Genomic DNA, 22,309 nt, shown 5'->3' with positions numbered 1-22,309 from the left:
CAAAAAACTGCTCAATGATTCCGCATTCAATACAGTTTTGACACCAGATGAGGAAGAAGCGTGGAAATCGTTCCAGCGTGTTGTCACAACCTTTTTAGGAAATTTCAGAAGCCCAGATTATGAGGAAGCCGTCGATGAATTGCTCAAAAATTATGAGAAAATAGGTATAAATCAAAAATATTGTGTTTGTTACATATAATTAATTTCAAATCCTTTTATTTCACTGAACACAGGTGTGAATATGTCTTTGAAGATACATTTCCTACATTCTCACATGGATTTTTTCCCGGAAAATCTTGGTAACGAGAGTGATGAGCACGGCGAACGTTTTCACCAACAAATGAAGATGATGGAACGTCGTTACCAAGGGTTTTGGGATGAAGCAATAATGGGTGACTATTGTTGGTTTCTGATTCGAGAAACAAGTTCAAAACATCGAAGACAAAGTCATTCGATTCTCAATCATTTTTAATAAAACCTAAATAAATTTCTTTTGTATCAACTCGGTTTTAAATCCTGATATGCCTTAATCAAATTGATATATGTAGAGAAAAGAATCTCCCATGAAAACTTTACATGCGATTTGGATGCTTACAACGACACCTAGAAAAGGAACTCTAAAGCTGTTGTATTTCAGCAACATTTTTAAGTGTTTTACAAAAATGCTCATAACTTCGACAATTTTCAACCGATTTCATCCATTAAAGGCTCATTTTCTCCGGTTTTGAATGGACTTTAAGAATAAATTATGGAATGATTTTTTGAATCTTTTTATCCCATTAAAAATGTTGATTAAAGCAAGATTTTTATGGAAAATTCGCAGGAAAAATAAAAAAAATGCTGTAAATTTTTAAATGATTTCAAATTTAAATTTTTAATTAAGACATAATTTTCTAGTGAACGATAGCAAATTTATTTAACTTCATTTTCATAAAAAAAGATTAAAAATTGGTGCACTAGTTCCAAAGATATTGACATTTTAGTAATCGTACTTTTGTCCAAAATTCAAAAAATCGAATTTTTTGTATATCTCAAAAATGGCTCTACTTTAATTTTGACTGACCACGGCATTGAATTCAGCGTAGGATTTTGCATTGGAAATGATCATCACCTTACCAAGTTCAAAAATGCTGTAAACTAGTGTTATCAGCTGATTCCTTACTCTACAGTGACGCACACAATTAATGATATAACTTTCCCTAACAGTATCAATCAGATATTTAATTCTCTCCAATTTATTCTAGACCTAAGATATTGAAGTTAAACAGGCTCAGAGAAAGTCTTGCACAATGTACTGAAAATCTGAAAGTGTTCATGAAGTTGAAGAGAGCATCTTGACAACATACACATCATGGAATGTTATCAATAATATATTGAATGCTTTCCAAACCATTTTGGAGCGCAGATCTTGAAGCCTATAGTTACTCATATCCCCGCTGGCATCGCTGGGAAGTATGCATAGGAGCTATTGGACTACTTATTGAGGTCTATAGTATACCTGCAGGTACTTGTGCTAGCGATGGTACGCAATGTCCAGCCGTTTACCAGGATGGACAACACGCAATCGGTATCAGAATATCATAACTGTTACAAATGGCGTTGTCTTTTTTACTTTATTATAGAGACTTTTAGATGTGGGCTGGATTGAAGTGAAAGCAAGCAAAAACCAGGAAGCTTCTTCTAAACTAATGGCAATTACAGAGAAGTTACAATGCAGAAGCAACCGAACTTGGTCATCATCCTTTAATATTAACTTTTCATCCCCAAAATACTGTCTGTTCCCAAAACCAAAAATATCCTTTATTCTTCAAAAATCGATACGTCTAGGACATTTCTCACCTTCCCAGGGCAACAGAACGAGGCATGGCGAAATTCCTTCACCGGAAACCTGCTTTTTTTTCTCCTCCTTTTTCTCAAATGTCACATATGCGTAACGAAACGCCCACCGAGCGCCACTAGAAGCCTCTTCTGGAACTCTCGGCACGTACCGGGGATTTTCTTCGATTTCTTCCTTCCAAATGAGCCTTATAAAAATTCCGGTCACACATCTCAGTCTCATCATTCCCGCCAGTCAGACTGCGAAAGCCAGCTGCTGCCAACCATGCCGAGAGTTGCCCAGTATTGTGACAGTATCAATTTGGGTGGCAGGAAAAACGGTAAGGTGAGACAGTGTTTTTTCCTTAGTTAGTTTTCGAATACAATAAAGCTTCGGGCGATATATGGATGTGGAATGGCACATCAAATTAAGGCGGGACGAGGAGGTTGGATGTTATCCTTTCTGCCAAATCGATTTATATTTTTCCGGGATTGGATCTTTAAAAAAATACACGTATCCAAACCGGGAAACGGAGGATTTAGTCACACGTGTGCGGCGATTTCCTCGTGAGTAAGTTGCAGTAAGTTATAGTCGAGCGATTACCTGCTGATTGGGTTGGTTGGACTGAATCACGGTGGAAGGTGTTCGGAGAAAAAAGGATGAAAAGGGTCGAGAGGTCGAGGGTCGAGGATGGTCGGTGCGGCAGCTGCTGGGCTAAATCGTTTGACGATTATGAGGGCGTTTGGTCGTTTTCTGTTCGAGTTTGCTTCAATCATCGTCGGCATTCCCTTTTGCTACAGTGTTGTCGAGGAGAAATAGAAAATCTGGGTTCGAAAATTGGTCATTTATTACGACACTGATTGAATGATTGGTTTCGAGAAAAAGGGATGATCGTACGTTACACGTGGAAAGATTTGTTTCTGATTTCCTGGGAAGCAAGTGGTATTGGGGTTGAGTTTTTTTATGTAATCAAAAGTAGGGCATTTGAAAATGCGAATGCAGTTTGAGTGTGTTAATGCAACGAAATTAAAATGTCACTCCCCATCTGTTTCGGATGTTCGCCCTCCGTACATGAACTGTGCCGACATACCGCAACAAGCATCGGAAACAGCATCAGCATATTTTCATTTGTTCTACTTCGGGAGCGAAAACATTTCATCAGTTAGGTCAAAAATGCAAGACCTGCCAGAAAACGGCTGCGACTCCAATGGCGATGAATGACGAACAACACCACCCTCGAAAATTAACATTTTTGACATCACACCAGTCTCACATTCGCAACATGAACAAAACACCGACTCCGCTGTTCAAATATCCCTACAATGGAATGTGTTCGTTCAGCACGCTGCTAGGTCAGCGGGAAAATGTACATTTCCGGTTGTTTTTCATTCTGTTACCATTTTCAGTTTGGGGGTGACAATTTTTGCACCCACATTTGTCCGCCCTTGAATGGACATTAAAGGAAAACAATGCACCACCCGCATCACCATGTAGGAGATATTTGCATTTTACATTATGCTCGTACAATGGATGGATGATAGCGATCGGTCGAACATCTGGGAGTCAACAAACGACAGCGCCCCGGTCCAAACGATGCTGATTAGGCAACATGTAAAATAGGGATTTGGATTGTTACTGTTTAAGTCAAGCAATGTGAGGAGGATAAAAAGTGGTTAAGCATCACTTGAGCTTGATGAGATATTGAATGTTTGTCAGCCTGCTTGGAGACTTAGGTACTAGCGCTTTGTATCAGTAGGGTCTGGACGCGGCTGGGTTCGATTTCTGGTGGGAAATGGTACAGGATTAGAAAGCTCTCAATTATCAACTGTGGAAGTGCTCAAAGAAGATGAGAGCTGAAACATAGCGACGTAATGATGCCAAAAGAAGAAGAAGATGAAGTTGGACGAAAAATTTCAGTACAATTCACAATTTAATTCATTCTTGAATGGACAGTCTTTTAGGGTGAATCGTTGTGGAAACCTTATTTCTGATCGATCTCATAAATTTCAATATCAGCTCTCACAAAACATACAATAATGAAACTGGATGTTCACGTTTACTGCAGTGCGGCACACATTCCAATTTTATGAGCGATATCGCAACTGTACCCCAGATTTGTGCTATTGAAGATTTGTGATAGGGCATATCAGTCATCATAACGGCCATTGCACAGTTTTCTTATTTCAAATTTCTCAGCAAAGGTGTCTTCAAATGACTTTTAGATCTTTGGAAGGCGCAAATTTGAAAATTCTCATGAAAGTCATCTTCTAGAGACTTTTAAAACTCTTTAAGGCGAATGTTTTATAGTCAAATTTGTTGTCTGTATCTCTTCTTATAAAAAAGATATACCCAAATATAGTAAAAAATATGAATAAATTCAAATTGATTTTATACTAGTTTAAAAAATAACATACCTCCAATTTTTTTAATATTATTGAGAATAACATACGTCCTTTCAAATCCCGTAAAAAAACTTTTTTTTTGCCCCAACCAGAGATATTAACATTTGAAAAGTGCACATTTTTAGTATAAAAACGTCAATAACTCTTGATTGGCGAAAGATATTGACAAACTTTCTGCAGCAAAAATTTGCGACTTCCAAAGATCTTAAAGTCATTTGAAGACACCTTTGCTGAGAAATTTGAAATAAGAAAAAAAGAGGAAAATAACTGTTTTTTTAGCGCCACCCTAACTCAATTCAAGACAATAGCTCTAAATCGGCCAATTTAAGAGATACAAAAAAGTTGCTTTCAACAAAATTGCTTGAAATTAGTTAAGCTATAACTTTGCTCAAGAATGTATACCTTAATTTATCCAAACAAAAAAGTTAGATTTTTGAATTTAATGATAATAAGAACCACCCTAGAATTCATTTCCATAAAAATAAGGGCCTAACTATAAGGAACAACTTTGTAAAAGAAACTTTTAGTCTTAAGTTTCAATTTCAGCCTCAAAACATATCATTCCACCTAATTCTGCATTCTGGACCACTGTGCAGTGGTCCAGGAAGCAAAATTAGTTGGAATAAATTAATAACTCGAAAAATATTAGAGATAGCGTATTTATGTCTTCTAAACATTGTATTGTGAGCACTATTCGCTTTGGTAGCAAAAGTGTCCTAAACGCTAAATTCTACCAGTAACGTAATTTGGTATCTAACTATTTTTATTTCAATAGATAGAGAAATTAAATTAAAGTTTTTTTATATAATTACTTTATTTGTACAGGCTCAATCGAATAAACTTTACAGAGCCGAGTTATCCTTTGCGTTATACATTATTACTGTCTTAAATTTAAAGATAAAGGAACTGGACCGAGTACTCGCGGTTGTCTCGAGGTTAGTGGAGATTTACAATTTTTTGGATGGGAAAAGGGAAGAAGGAGGTTTGAAATGTGGTTTACGATACAACTATTTAATTAATCCTAAAGCATGAAATTATTTCTATTCATCTTGAAAACAAACATTGAAAAAAAAAACCCACACGTACAAAATACAAACTAAACACAAGGTTAATCAAACTTACAATCTAAGGTTAATATCCTTAAAGTAAACATATATGAGTTTCATAAACTCCAGATCGCGTCTAGCCAAAATATCCCGAACTGGAACATTAGGTTGTCTACCTCGAGCCCGAAGGGAATCATAAAAATGTGATCTGACTCCACGATACTCCGCACAAGACCAAAGGATGTGATCAGCGTCCTGGTAACCTTGTCCACATTCACAGAGATTGCTGTCTCCCAACCCCACACGGAACAAGTGAGCGTTTAGACAATAGTGATTGGACATGAGACGAGACATCACGCGTATGAAGTCTCGACTCAAGTCCAACCCCTTGAACCATGCAAACTTCGACACCTTAGGGATAATTGAATGTAGCCATCGTCCCAAGCTCCCTTCACTCCATTGATGTTTCCAGCTAACGAGCGACTGCTGACGATAAATAGAGAAAAAATCACTATAGGCGATTTGTCGATCATAAATGTCGCCTTCCATAGCGCCCACCTTCGCAAGTGAATCCGCCTTCTCATTGCCCAAAATTGTGCAATGCGAAGGGACCCACGTGAAGGTGATGATGAAAGAGCGCATGGATAAAGTACTAAGCAGTTCTCGTATTTTCAAGAGAAAATACGAGAAGTGCTTTACCGGCCCAATGGAACGGATAGCCTCGACTCGACCTCGACAGAACTGAGACTATCCGTAAAAATAAAGTAGTGGTCTGGAAGAAGTGAAGCAATAGTTTCCAAAGTGTAGTGAATTGCTGCCAGTTCAGCCACATACACAGAACAAGGAGCTTCAAGTTTTCGAGAGGCGCTATGAAATTCATTAAATACACCAAAACCAGCGGACTCCTCTATGAGAGATCCATCTGTGAAAAACGTTTTTGCAGAATCAACATGGCCAAACTTTGCAGCGTATAATGACGGAGCAATCATAGGACGATGATGCTCTGGAATTCCGCGGATTTCCTGCGTCATAGATAAATCAAAATTCACTGAATTGCCGAAATCGGAGAAGACTACACGATTGGGAATATTTCTTGAAGGGCTGACATCCTGTGTTAAATAAAGGTAGTACAAAGTCAGAAAACATGTTTGAGGATTTAGCTCCAGAAGCTTCTCAAAGTTTTCGATCACCAGTGGGTTCATTACTTCGCAACGGGTGAGGAGCCTCAGAGATAACTCTGAAAAACGGACGGATAGTGGCAACATGCCCGCCAGCACTTCGAGACTCATAGTATGAGTCGAGTGCATGCATCCTAACGCGATACGAAGACAACGATACTGGATCCGTTCTAGCTTGATGATGTGCGTTTTAGCTGCCGACTGGAAGCAAAAACTACCGTACTCTAAAACCGATAAAATCGTTGTCCGGTACAACGTAAGAAGATCTTGTGGATGGGCTCCCCACCACGTTCCGGTAATTGATCGAAGGAAATTGATCCTTAGTTGGCATTTTCGTCTCAGATACTCAATGTGGGATCTCCAGGTGCATTTGGAATCAAACCAGACCCCGAGATATTTGAAAGACATGGAATGAGTGATCGGCTTACCCAAAAGTTGAAGCTTCGGTTGTGCTGGGCTATGCTTCCTAGAAAAAACGACCAACTCAGTTTTCTCCGTAGAGAATTCGATACCTAGCTGAATAGCCCAAGTAGACAAATTGTCCAAGGTATCCTGTAAGGGTCCTTGCAGGTCAACCTCGTTTGGCCCTGTGATAGACACTACGCCGTCATCTGCAAGTTGTCTCAACGTGCAATTGTCACTAAGACAGACATCAATTTCTCTAACGTAGAAATTGTACAAAAGGGGGCTTAAACATGAGCCTTGGGGGAGGCCCATGTAGCTAAATCGAAAAGCTGTAGAGTTTCCATGAGAAAAGCTCATATGTTTTTCTGACAGCAAATTGTACAAAAAATTATTCATTAATAGAGACAATCCACAAGCGTGGAGTTTCTCTGAAAGAACTTCAACGGATACTGAATCAAAAGCCCCCTTGATATCCAAGAACACAGAAGCCATTTGCTCTTTCTTAGCAAAAGCTAACTGAATTTCCGAGGAAAGCAACGCGAGACAGTCGTTCGTTCCCTTACCCCTACGGAAACCAAATTGAGTATCTGAAAGAAGGTGGTTCGTCTCAACCCATTTGTCGAGGCGAAAAAGGATCATTTTCTCCATCAATTTCCAAATACACGACAGCATCACGATGGGCCGATACGAATTGTGATCCGACGCGGGTTTATCCGACTTTTTAATGGCCATCACCCTCACTCGTCTCCAATCGTCGGGAACAATATTGAGCTCCAAGAACTGATTGTACAAGTTCAACATGCGCCTCTTAGCGACGTCTGGGAGGTTTTTCAGCAAGTTGAACTTGATTCTATCAGATCCCGGGGCAGAATTGCCACACGAAAGGAGAGTGAGTGAAAGTTCCACCATTGAAAAGGCTGACTGATTTCGTCTACCGAATTCGCGGTTTCGCGAGGAATCAACTGCGACGGCACGGAATCCGGACACACTTTTCGCGCGAATTTAAAAATCCATTGATCCGAGCATTCCTCGCTTTCGTTGTTAGTAGACCGGTTACGCATTCTTCGCGCCGTACTCCAAAGCGTATTCATAGACGTTTCGCGCGACAATCCGTCTACAAACTGCCGCCAGTAACCCCGTTTTTTGGCCTTGATGAGGCTCTTGAGTTCGCGTTCAAGAGATGTGTATGCGTCGAAATGCTCGCGTGTTCCGCGTTTCCGAAAAAGTTTAAACGCGTCGGACTTTTTACGGTAAACCTCCGTGCATTGTTGATCCCACCAGAGCGATGGTGTTTTCTTACGGATTGACGATCGTGGCACCGGTCGTGTTTGAGCTTGAAGGGCGCTGTCGACGATGAGATTAGACAGGAAATTATATTCCTCCAACGGCGGAAGCTCTTCCACTGACGATACTGTATCGTCTATCGCGGATTGGAACTTAGTCCAATCAATGTTACGGGTTAGATCATACGCGACGTTAACGGATTCTGACGAGTTGAACCCACTGGCAATCGAAATTTTGATCGGCAGATGATCACTACCGTGCGGATCCTGGATTACATGCCAAGTGCAATCCAACGATAGTGAATTGGAGCAAAAGGTGAGGTCTAATCTGCTACCATTCGAGGATGGACCAGCCAAACGTGTTACTTCTCCATTGTTAAGTATTGTCATGTTGAAGTTTTCGTAGAGATCATAAATCAAAGTAGAACGGTTATCATCGTACAGCTCCCCCCAGCCTGTACCGTGGGAGTTAAAATCTCCCATGATCAACCATGGAGCGGGAAGTACGGCACATGTGTCGAAAAGTTGTTTGCGATTAACAGAGACTCTAGGAGCAATATATATAGAAGCAATACAAAGGCTCTTACCTTTAATGGTAGCCTGACATGCGACAACTTCAATACCGGGGAATTCGGGAAGATTCACTCTATAGAAGGAATGGCACTTTTTGATCCCCAAAAGTACCCCTCCTCCACGTGAATCCTCACGATCTAATCGAATAATGTTAAAATCATAAAAAGGGAGATCAATTTCTGAAGAGAGCCATGTTTCACAGAGGGCAAATGCATCGCAATTATTGTTATGGACTAAATACTTGAACGAATCTAATTTCGGAATAAGACTTCGACAATTCCACTGTACAACAGTGATCAAATCCCCGACCTTGTTTGGAAAATTATCCATCGAAGGAGATGATAGCTGCAAGAAGGGGCCATTTTGAAGTCAATTGCATGTGAGGACAATGCTTTTCAGAGGATCAGAAATGTTGAGGTATTTGACAATACCGTCCACAATGTCATCAAATGAGAACAGCCCAGATGAAGAAGGGGTTTCTGTTCTTAAAATTGGGGCATCAGGGGTTTTGGATGTCCCCGGAAGAGGTGGAAAATCCTGGGTATAATCAGTTCTGCGGAATCCAGGAGGAGTAGAAGTCTCCTTTTTTCCACCACTCCTTGATTTGGGCAAGCTGATTTGGGGTTCTTTATTTGCAACAATCCACGAACGGATGCGCTTTCGTTTCGGTGCAGAACCTTCCGGAAAACTGAAAGAAGTTCCCTCCTCAGCCAAGTCAGAGTCAGTCTCGTCATCTGACAAAAGAGAAAAGGGATTTTTGTCATTGGTCGATGGCGTGGCTGTCTTAAGCATTTCTGCAAAAAATCGCCTGGAACGTTCCTTAAGGGAGCGTTTCATTTTGTCCCCGAGCTGTTTGTACGCCGGGCACGACGAGAGAGCATGAGGAGGAGTTCCATTGCAGTACACGCATTTTGGTGCAGTAGCTGCGCAGGCGCCATCCTCATGCTTCTCCCCGCATGTGGAGCAGCGTGCCTTGTTGCCGCAGTGGGAGGCCGTATGTCCCAACCGCTTACAATTCTGGCAGTTCATGACCCGAGGTACAAACAACCGCACAGGAAGACGAAGTTTTCCCAGCTCGATGTATTGAGGAAGGGCAGATCCAGAAAAGGTCACCCGAAACGAGTCTGTGGGGGTAAAACTCTTTTTACCCTCGCTGAGCGATACTGACTTCATTCTATGAACGACCAGTATCTTTACCGGAGGAAGCAAGGGGTTCTTGAATCGGCCAACCGCTTGCTTCTCCAGTATCTCGGGGTTCAGACTCGCCTCAGTGACCACGCCTTCGATCTCCACATCAGAGGCTGGAATGTACACCCTATATTCCAGTGTGAAAAATTGGGAAACAGCAATTTCATTGGCCTGTTTCAGGTTAGCGACGGTCACACGAAGTTTGTTGTGCCTAACCTTCGTTATTTCGGTCACGGCAGAGAATCGCTTTGTCAGATCATCAGATATCTGAACAACATTCAAGGGTTTGTTTTTGGGCTGAAAATAGACAACCCATGGGCCAGTCGAGTCATTCGGGTAGGCCCGCAATCTGGAGCTTTTCTCAGCCTGCCCATTGTCAGACTGAGACGACGAACCAGGGATGACATCATCATTATTCTGAGATGAATGGTCATCCATGTCGTCTTCTGACAAAACATCCATTTTGTTCAACTAGTGTGAGCGCAAAACGCTCTCCCACTGAACGCACAGACACAATACACAGAAAACACTACAAACACAGAAATACAAAATGAAAATTTAACTAATGGGGGGGTTTTTTGCTATGTGATCACATGAAAGCTATGTGGAGTTCACATGGTTTTCATCGATTAGATATGTGATAAATTTTTTGAGTGTATACCAGTACAAGTCTTCTGTCAAAAGTTATCGTCAGTTTTATAGTCTTTTAGCCCAAACTTTCAAGCGTAACAAAATGTCGCAATCGTGTTTCATATCACTTTAAAAAAAACATATCAAGAAGTATATTTTAGCAACTTTTGGTGAAGGTGATTTTTGTTGTTTTTAAATGAATCCACTTTGAAAATAATGGATTTATTTTTATTTACAGTTAAAATTTATATTAACAACTAGTTATATGCTACTGATTAAACCAAAAACAAAAAAAATAAAAAAAATAGATCTAGCTTTCAAAAATCAACTGCCTTGCTTTACCTGGTAGTGCAGGATTGCACAAAGACAAAGATGCACTATTGGTTAATGTTGAATACATCCGTAATATTAACCTTTGTTGTTTAATTTTCAGGAGTGCAACACGCAATATAACCGGTTGCATTTATTCCTCGTCTCCTGAACCCCTTCGCTGCACAATCCAATTGGAAACACCGTGCATTTAATAATGCCAGCCCCATGGACTAGCAACTTGTGCACTGTTGGAGACAATGCATGCTAATCTTATAAATTCTGGGATAAGACTCTAGTCTCTTCAGCATAAATTTCAAAAGAAATAATTAATCTTCGACTTACAGTTAATTACAGTAAGCAGAATATGAAATCCCTCCAACAGATTTTCATTGAGACCGATAATTTTTGCTGCAGCTTTCCATTCCTACATCTTCAAAAACAAAAATATAATGTTGAATATTTCTAAAAATACGTACCTAATTCCGCACGTATCTTGCTTCGAATTTCAATTGCTCTAGCCTTCACCGCTTAATTTGCCTTGCTTACACGCCAGGTAGGTTTATCAAGGGCCAGTCTATACGACACTTTCAGAACCATTTCCATCGTTCTAATATATGCATGCAGAGGAGAAAACCCGAATTTGTACTTGGCTGGATCATCCGAATCTGGGTCGCTTCTGCAACTGTTCAAACATTTTCCAGACCTTCCACAAATGTAGTATGAGAGTTCGTTCCGGTTAAATCATTTACGACTTTTGTATCGATCAATGTGAACTTCATTTGGGGTTTTACACAAGCAGATCGGTTCTCCAACATTAATTCAACATTCATCAAATTTTGTATTTGCGTATTCATAAGCGAAAACTCCCGTTTTGTCAACTCGGACTCTTTTGTGAATATCAAGGAAAGGAACTAATGAGAACGCGAATATATGGGAATCGCTGTATTCCTGTAACTCTTCATCATCGTCCTTCTCGAAAAAAAAAATATTGTTTATATATAGCGTGGTTGCTGCTCCCATCACAACCCCATTTGTAGATAAGTGCATACCCGTCGTATGGTACCACATTTTGGTACATCGTTCTGCTCATCGAGATTTAAAAAAGGTGTTTCGTGGTGTGCTCCACAAATTCCTGTAAAGGCACTTCAGCACAAATAAATGAATAGCGACCTAATATATCGTAGGAGGACAGCATAGCTTCTTAGATTCAACCAATTTGTTATAAGCTGGGTACATGTCCACGCCCTTGCTTATATTCATCTGACGGATGTTCAGGTACTGAGCCTTTGAAAACTCATTTTTGCATAAGAATGCAAGAGCTTCCTCAGCTGCAAGAGTTTCAAAACCGTGTTTTGATCGATCTGCTGAACGTTGTAGCTCGATTGCCGTCTCGGGGTTTTGTGCTATTTTTCCTATCAATTTTCCGGCTTTACGAAACCCTGTGGAGGCTACAGATGTTGCTGCAGAAAAAGGGATGTCTTGTCCAAAAATTGATTACCCTGTTTTTTATTGGACCCTGTTTTTTATTTGATTTCCTGTGTGCATTTTTGAACGGCTTAGGCGATTTGCTTTCATTTTGTTAACCGACTTTGCTCGGGTAATCATTAACGCCAGGCCCATATTCTGTTGAACATTATGAATGCAAAATGAGTAATCCAATTGATTTCATTAAGAGCAGGATTAGTTTTCCGTTTGTTTCAACAGTGTAAAATTTTGCTCTCATTTTTGCTGTGTTAACCGTTAATTCAACCAAAATGAGATCAACTGGAGCATTCAAAATAAGTTACATCATAACAGCAAATTTTGATTTCAATTTGATCTTCAGCTTTGCTCGGGTAGCATCCATCCTTCTCACGCTGGTGGTTTGTTTACACTTCAGGACAACTGGTGCAAGTTTGATCAAAGTAGTCGATCGCGTTCAGAAATAACGTCAAATGGAACTCGAAAGAAGAAAATCCGGAGTGGTCCGGTTCCAAGCTGGCTAAAGTGCTGAAGATGCCGAAAACAACAGTTTGTCGAGTGCTCAAAACCTACAAGGAAACTCTGAGTGTGGAAAGGAATCAGTGGACCTGCAAAAAAAAATTGGAACCAGGGATCGTCAGCTGCGCAGCAAGGTGTTGAGGTGCGGTAAAGCCAACCCCGGTCTTTCGTTCCGAGATGTGGTCAGAAGGTACAACGGCAACTTTCAAACGGTCAAAAGTTTTACATCGCGACTGGACGTGGGGATACGCTAAGAAGATTCAAGATCGTGTTTGCCGACAAGTTCGCGAAGAAGGCCGTGATTTTGGCAAGCGATTTGCAGTTGTGGTCTGAAAACGTAACCATTCGTCACAATCTCGACGATGACATCCCAAGTTTACATCGAAGAATGCCTGAAAAAGCGTGTATTGCCATTCATCCGTAAGCATAGGGGCAAAGTCATCTTTGGCCAGCTGCCACTACTCCAAGGTGGTCCTAGAGTGGTATGCTACCAGCAAGATCAATCTTGTCCAGAAGCTAATGAATCAGAATTGCCTGGAATTTCGACCAATCTAAAAATACTGCGCAACTTCTAAGCAGCGACGTCAACGAAGCAGCGGGGCAGTCAAGGAAATACAGCAAATGCGGGCAAAATGACAGAAATGCGCTGATTCCGTGTCGGTTTCCACAGTGCGGGCGCTGATGGGCTCCATCAAGAGGAAGGTTCGAGATTTCGTTGGGACTGGAGAAATGTAACCATCTAATCCTGTAACTTTGAAGTTTTACTAAAAGTACTGTAAAGCAACCATTAACAGACTTTTTAAACTTATTGAATCACGAATTACAGGTCTTTTTGTGCGCACCAATTTACTTTTAGTTCATGTACTATAGAAAATTTGACAGGAGAGTGGAACTATGTTTAATAATAAAAAATATTTCATGTTCATCAATAATGAATATTAAACATTGAATGTTCTTTTTTTAAAGAAACATCAAAGCCGTTAGTGATTATTCATAAAATTAATCATGATTAATGATTATTGATAAAGATAAATGACTGATCATGATATCTAATCATGTGCTTTTAGATATTGAAATTTAATCCGTAATCTTAGTCATAAATATGCCTCACATAATTTAATCATTATTCTTTAATCATTAGCGATCGTTTTATAGCTTGAATCAGAGAGCGAGTTGTTGATGGCTTGTTAAAGACTAGCCAGATGGGCTAGTTTACATAGATTCTCCTGATCTCTGGTCTAGCCAAGGAGATCTTCTGGGGTGGGCTACAATCTGTGCTTTTGTTAGCTAGCTCAAGCTCGAAAGCCTAGAGAATCAAGGCCGGCTTGTCGACATTGATCAGAAGGACAAAACACCTATTCTTCACTTTTAACGAGTGTACCCCATTAGGCATAAATACGTTAGGCATACGGACGATAGGCATACGGACGATAGGCATACGGACGCAAGGCCGTTTGGCATGAAGTCATAAGGCATAATGGACGTTAGGCATACTATACGTTAGGCATAATGGACTTTAGGCATAAAATACCTTGCTGCTGTGCAACTCAAGAAACCTGTTTCGAGCATGGTAAACAATGCTTAAATTAGGCTAAGCGTTGAATAAAAAATGATACAAGTTAAACAAACATAGTTTATTTAATAAACACAGTTTGGAATCCATTATTTATCTTATCATAAGGGACGTAGGTACATATTTACTTAGATCCAAGATTAGTAGCGATAGTGGTTACGTAATCTGGCAATGAAAACTCAGCATAGTTTTGAACTATATCTTGAAATCAATCGCATCTAGAAATAAAAAAAATCACACTTTTGTTGCAATATATTCTTACACACATATTGCAATTGTCAAAGAAGAAAAGGTTTTCCTCAACGAACAGCTCATGAAATAAAGAACGGTGAATTCTGTGGTTTTTCATTCAATAACAAAAAAACATACTTCAAGGATTTCCTGCCACACTTTTCGATACAACGATTCTGTTTTTGTTGTCATCAGAATGAAAACTAGCGGAACTGTCTGCTGATGTGAGAAAGCTTTACTTCCATGAACAGTGACGAGTTGCCGAAACAAACAAGGAACTGTAGCAAACGTACCATCTATAACCCAATACTTTGCCTGTCCAAGACGTCGCAAGTTTTGATGAGTTCCAAAAATTAAGGCTTTTCACTATTTCATTGGTATTATATGGCATTCATCGGGTAGATTATGCCTAACGCCCATTATGCCTAATGTTCTTTATGCCCAACTTCCATTATGCCTAACGTCCGTATGCCTATCGTCCGTATGCCTAACGACCGTATGCCTAACGTCGTGTACCCGTTCTACAGCGGGTGGGGTTTCTCAGTGGCGGATGAACGGTACGTTCCCGCTGAATGATGGTGCTCGACGGTTGTCGCAGTGTGGCACAAAGGATGTCACGCCGGGGTTTCGGATGGTTTGAAGCGGTTGTCGGTGGTTTGCCAATCGACGCTTGCTAAACGGGAGGTGATTTTCGTCCAAAGTTTTTTTTTGTGGGCGGATCGCAATGGCTTTTAAGACCGTATTTAATGGGAACTCTTTGAAGTTCCTTACTTGACTCATATCAAACTTAAAATATCGAACTATCTTGCATTATGGGTGAAGTAGAAGAGATCCTCCTCTTTAGTTTTACCAAGTAGCTTCCCCCTTTACCTAAGCCCATTTCCACCTCCCTCCCACATTTCCACCACCCCATTTTCCATATCCTTCTATAGTTTCAAACGCCCACATTCATCCCTTCTCCTTCCCTGGGTTAAAATATTTAAGTTCTGAGGCATAACATCTCTGATCACGCTATCCTGGAAGGGAAGTAAAGCCGTTGGTCCCTGGTCCATGAGCTGATGAGTCGATAGGTAGGGTCCAGGTGTGGGAGCTGGCTCCCTGGCGTCAGTAGCATTGGAGCTCAGCACGGAAAACAAGATCGACGGAAAACAAATCAAGGAAAAAAATATTTTAGTTGACCGTTGGTTTGGAAGTGGGTTTTTCTTATATTATGTAATTTACATAGTTAAAGATGCTTATTTCAAATAACAAACTAAAGTGGTATTTTTTATACGATACACAGAAAAAAATTCGGAGTTTTACTGGTGATGCAAACATTCATGCATGTAAACTTCCTCTTCACCTAAACTAGCAACTTGTTATAAATGTTGCTTACAATTCCGGATGGTTGCATACAATATTTGGATTATTTTATGAAATGTATCATAACTTCACACGATATAAAATGTAAACTTGAATGATGTATGACGCTCCATTTATGTGCATCATAGTAACAGAAATTTGCACAACTTTTTCAACACATTGTAGTTTCATGTTTATACCTGTGATCTTGACTTTTTTACCTAGGGATGAGTACTTAAGGGGGTTGGATTTTGATAAGTTCTTCAGTGGGAATGACACTGACACTGAGGATCATCAACAGCAATTGAATCGTTTGTATTAGTTATCAACATATTTTAGAGTGATTCTTTCCCGTTGGTTTGCCCGTCATCCAAAATTAGAATAAGAATTTCTGGATACAATCGAGAAAATGGTTTGTGTTATATTTAAAACTATCAAATGCTCCTTAAACCTTTGAAAAACCCGAACAACATTAAGTGCTGAATAAGCGCTTGTTCACTCAGAAATTTACTTCTTCAGATGCAAACTGGCTTATTCAGCTCAAATTGTTTGTTGCAAAGGCTCTTTTACTGCGTAGCTACCAATATTTATTATCAAGCCCATTTTTATAGTAAGAAAAGCGAAACGATGGCCAAGCGTCTAAGTTATGCTTCTTAAAGAAAATTCTAAAAAATCTTCTAAAAGAATCTTATAAAGAAGAGTCTAAATAAAAATTGTAAAAAAGCTTCTACACGAAGATTCTAAACGGCTTCCAGAAGAATCTTATTAAGAAGATTCTAAAAGAAGCACCGTTAGACGCTTGCCCGATGCTCCGCACCTCTTACTAAAATCAAACAAACACAGGTAGGACAGTAAGGCTGAGTAACCATGCAGGTTTATGGAGCATTTTAACGTTTTAATGGTAAGATTACATAGCTACCAGTAAAACCTCTAGTTAACCGCGAATTTCCGGTTCTACCTTCACTAGACGTAGATTTAAGTATATTATGTACACTAGGGTGTTTCATTTTGAAAAAAGTGATGAATTTTTGATAGGCCACCCTCCAGTTCGATTCATAGCCCCAAAATATGAACCTGTGCAAAAAATGGTAAAGATTGATGAAGGTTTAGAGGTCGCGCCAATGATTTGGATTTTGTATGGAGATTTTGTTGAATTAGTATGGGAAATTATTGATTTTCGTTTACATTGCTCTAACTTTGGTTGTAGTTGTCCAAACGTTGAAAAAAAAAAATATGTGGTTGTCATGACAATGATCAACAAGCCTGTTGTTGTTGCGATGAAATTGGCGTTGTTGCCTTGTACATATTCATCTGTCAATTTACCCTATTTTGCCATTTTTTCACATTTTTATAATTCTTGATACGCTGCAAAACTGAGCGTAGCAACTGTAGGCTTTTTGTTTATTGCCATAGCAATAACATACTAAATTTTTTCGACATTTGGACAAGTAGAAGCAAAGTTATAGCGATATAAGCGATTTTTTAAATTCTTCCATAGTAATTCCCATACAAATTTCAAATCATTGGCGCGACCTCTAAACCTTCATCAATCTTTACCAATTTTTGCACAGGTTCATATTTTGGGGCTATGAATCGAACTGGAGGGTGGCCCATCAGAAATTCATCACTTTTTTCAGAATGAAGCACCCTAATGTACACTTACAAAATTTAAACCATGGCTCCGCAAAGCTTTCACAAATAACCCTCATTTATGAACAAATTAAAAATAATATGATTTACACATTATTCAAAGTAATAGTTACTATAATCAAACGATTATATCAGCAGTTATAACATGTTATCAATTGTCTTAAATACCATAACCAAGCTTATCAAACTAAGTGTAATATTACAGATTTATCATACATGACGCCATAGCTGCAGGCAAAAGAGCAAAACAAAATTTGAATTTTTGAATCGACTGTTTCCGATTTGTTATGGGTAATGATTCTCATTTTTTTCCTTAATTTGGTTATTTTGAATATTTTAATGTTTTCAAAATGACGCCCTTTAATTTTTTTAAATATTGAAGCACGGACACGGCATTCGTGATAACCGTTGGGATGAATAGAAGAATATGGAGGATTTGTCATCCCGAGTTGATATAAAACGTTCATCAGTGGAGAAATAATTGCCAACTCCGTGAAATTCAAAACGTTCATTTTTCGACAGGGGAATTAGCATCTTCACAATTTATATCCACGATAGTGGGCTTTCACCAATTATGAACAACTATTTGAGCAACTTGTAGTCTGAGAAATATATGAGCTTTTCTCATGAAACTCGACAACTTCACGAATTAGTTACATGGGTCTCCCCCAGGGCTCATGTTTAAGCCCCCTTCTTTATAATTTTTATTTTTTGTTGTTTATTAATTTATTTGATAAGGCTCAACCGAATAAGCTTTACAGAGCCGAAGATTCTTGGTCACCATACAATACGTCTTAAAACTATAGTCAAAAGGTACAACACAATAAACACTTTATCTTCCGCTATCCAAAAAGCCTCCTCCATCAGAACTGGAGCCGCTTCCAGTAGTTTCATTGTATGGCAAATTTCTGTACGCCAACGAGGGTCAGAGCGCATCCATTGCAGCAATGGACGCAAAAAGTGGTCAGCACTCACACACTCATCACGAAACAGTTGCTTTCCAAAGTCGACGACACATCGACCAAAAGAACTGCTGATGAAGAACAATGAGGAGGACCACACAATGGTTGCTGCCGAGAAAACAGACGATCACGTAGTACACATCGAGAGTGGCCTGCTTTTGTCGACAGCCGAGTGAACACTGTTATAATTTTTATGTAAAAGACATTGATGGTTGTCTTGATGAAAATTGCTTGCTAAGGCAGCTTGCAGATGACGACGTTGTGTCCGTTATAGGGCCAAGAGCACCGGACCTGCAAGGACCATTGCAAGATACCTTAGATAATTTGTCTACTTGGGCTATGAAGCTGGATATCGAATTCTCTCCGGAGAAAACTGAGTTGGTTGTTTTTTCTAGGAAGCAACATCCTGCACAGTTACAGCTTCAACTAAAGGGTAGAACAATCACTCAAAGTATATCTTTCAAGTATTTAGGTGTCTGGTTCGATTCCAAATGCACGTGGGGAAACATATTGCGTATCTTAAACAAAAATGCCAGCAAAGGATTAATTTTCTTCGTACAATTACCGGAACTTGGTGGGGAGCCCACCCGGAAGATCTGATTAGGTTGTACCGAACAACCATCCTTTCGGTTTTAGAGTACGGCAGCTTTTGCTTCCAATCCGCAGCAAAAACACACATCCTTAAGCTGCAACGGATTCAATACCGTTGCCTTCGTATTACGCTAGGCTGTATGCACTCGACTCATACGATGAGCCTCTAAGTACTCGCGGGTGTTCTCCCACTGACAGATCGTTTCGCTGAGCTGTCTTTCCGGTTTCTCATCCGTTGTCAAGTAATGAATCCTTTGGTAATAGAACACTTTGAGAAGCTGCTCGACCGAAATCCTCAAACAAGATTCATGAGTTTGTACAATGAGTACATGACGCTGGAGGTTGGTCCTTCTTCATTAATCTCCAATCGTGATTGATTTCAAGCCTTCTATAGTTCCTCTGTAAATTTAGTTCTGACTATGACGCAAGAAATCCGTGGAATACCAGATCAACATCGGTCGATGGATGCTCCCTCGCACTTCTATCGAATTGGGCTCTCAGACAGCAATTTATGTGCGTGTGGCAGTGGTTATCACGATATCGAGCATGTTGTTTGGTCATGTACCTTACACCGTGTTGCCAGATCTGAGCTATCCACATCCCTCAGGGCCCGAGGAAAACAACCCGCGATACCCGTTAGAGATATCTTGGCGAGCCGAGACCTCGACTATTTGAATTTAATTTATATGTTTTTAAAACGGATAGATTTGAGGATTTAGTAGTTAGTGTCATCTTGTGTTCTCCCAAGTTGTTAGCTGCCCATCGGTGTACCCCCATGTTTGCCTATTTCATCAGAGTGTCGCCTAGTTCGAGATCAAGAGCACATTGTTCTCCAAACCTTGTGTTCACAATCCCTACCCTGCCATCCATTTGTTACAATTTGTTACCCCTAACCTCGAGATAGCCGCGAGTAATCGGCCCCCGCTTTACTAACGTTAGTTTTAAGTAATTTTTTTATCTAAACAATGAATATCGGCTCCGCAAAGCTACAGCAAATGAGTCTGGAAAAATAAACGAATTATTAAAATAAAATTAAATAGTAAAACTCTTATTATTAATTTGATCAGAATACTCTAGGTCGCCTATTATTCCAAATGACCATCATACATCCATTTTGTTCAATGGCTTAAAGCCAAACGACATTATGCCAAAGGTGGCACAATCTAAAATTTGATAGAAATTATCTTAATTTTTATTTGATCAATTGAACCTATATAGAGAAGGTTTTGCATAAAAAATTATTCATTAACCAATTTTTTTATTTCACTGAATGTCGTAGAAATTTGTTATAAATTAACTTTTTCAAAAGATTTTGAGACTCATTTAACTCGAAAATCGTGAAAAGTTTTACACGCAATATTCGAAGAGAAAATGGTTATTTTCTTTTTGCCCCATTAAGGGATGGCCCTTGACAGAAGGGGTTATGTTTCCCTGGTTGGTAATTTATTACTGCGGCCATTTATTTGAGCTGTAAAAGTTTAAAACATAGCTAGAGGCATCAAGTTCCGATACCATTAGTTGAGAGCAATCCGAGCAGAAGAGAATATCGAACCAGTAGCAAGTTTTGCTTTAAAAAAAAAACAGATAATCAGAACAAAACAATTTTGATATGATTTTGTTTTGCTTGGGAATAAAAAGGACAATGCTGTCTTCCAAGTTAATCCAAACCTGTATTCTAATATTCTCCAACATTGATGTCAATCGCAATATCCAATGCTCCCTACAACTCATCGTCTCTCGCAAAATCCATACAATCACTCATCAGCCAATGGCAATCCAAATGCCAACAAGGTCCCCATTCCCTTGAATGCACCCTGGAGAACCCTCCACCAAAGCTAGCCAAGCCGAGCTGAAAACCCCCCGAACTGCAAGTATGAAAATGATAAATGTTGATGCTATTAGTGAATTATTAAACAATTAATTTATAACCCTTGCTCATTTTCCGTCCATGGATCCGGTCCGACTCACTCACCCTTTCGTGACAGACGACGATACGGATGGATGGCAATTTCGGGCTGTGACCAACAACATAGACAATATTGGAAAACACGCACCGTGTAGTTAGCTTGTTCTGTCCCCCATAGGCGCGCCACGATATGAAATAGCGCCGGTCGCTCGTTGGCCTGCAGCGGACGGAATTCAGAGTAACGACGTTAAATCTACGCGTGTTTGCGCTCATTCGAAGTGAAGTTCACTTTTGTTCCCAGACCGGTCCAGGACCAACCGGACGGGAATTGGACGGTTCACTTCCGGTACTGGTTTCCGCGAGTCAGTTCGTTTCGCTCCGCGCGCGGTTCAGTTGATGTTTAATTAAATGGAATTAATTCGTACTCGTGTTTTCGGCGGTGGTTTTCAAACTGGAGGAGCCCAGAGAGCAGTGATTCGCATTTTGCACGACGAATGGGTGGGTGGCTAGGTACCAAAAAAATCTATCCCATGTTGAGGCTAAATTTCTCATTCGAGACGGCAAAGTTCAGATTAATTATTACCAACCGGGTGGACGACGACGGCTTGTCCCAATTGATGACGCGACCCCAAATAAGCCATCGCAGTCAGTCGTGCGAAACATGCTCATCAAATGTGTTTGATTTCAGACTGGTGGCATGGGATGTTTTTTCATCGATGAATAGATTGAACGGCAAGAAAGGGTACTGGCAATTATGAACTGTGTAGATACTAGAACGTTTCAAATCAACGAACTGGTGGAATTTCGGTTCGTTGATGATGATGATGGCCCTTGAAAGTTGAGCTCTGTTCCAGTTGAAAGCCACAACTGAAAGGAATGTGCACCGCAGAGATATTTTAATTGAAATTCCCGCCATTGGAAACTGTAGTCACTTTGCTATAACTCTGGGAATGTCAGTTATTCGGTCTGGGTGAATGTTTGCTGAATATTATGCCAATGCTCGTATTGGTTTTCTAGTTTGGGGGCGTTCTAAATGCAGGAGCCGTATTGTTTAAAGTGAAAAATTGGCAGCCAACCAAATTGAAATTTTGCTAAATTTAGAGCCAATGTTAAGATTTGTTTGGATTTTACCTTAAACAAAAACCGCAATTCGCCTCCCGCGGCAAGCTTACTTGCTATCTCACCATACATTAACAACAACAGAAAACTAGTTTCAATTCCGACCATAAATCGATTCTAACA

General features: G+C 39.9%; 1 protein-coding gene across 1 annotated transcript in view; it reads left to right on the top strand.

The window, feature by feature from the left end:
* LOC135703957 (kinesin-like protein CG14535) overlaps window positions 1–22,309 on the top strand; it is a 382,313-nt gene that overhangs the window by 356,157 nt on the left and 3,847 nt on the right. The window lies entirely within an intron of this gene.

This window comes from Ochlerotatus camptorhynchus, unplaced genomic scaffold (assembly GCF_037179485.1).
Source record: "Ochlerotatus camptorhynchus isolate MF236.1 unplaced genomic scaffold, CSIRO-AGI_Acam_v1.1 ptg000225l, whole genome shotgun sequence".
NCBI classification, from domain to species: Eukaryota; Metazoa; Arthropoda; class Insecta; order Diptera; family Culicidae; genus Ochlerotatus; species Ochlerotatus camptorhynchus.
This window is presented reverse-complemented; position numbering and strand designations above follow the sequence as displayed.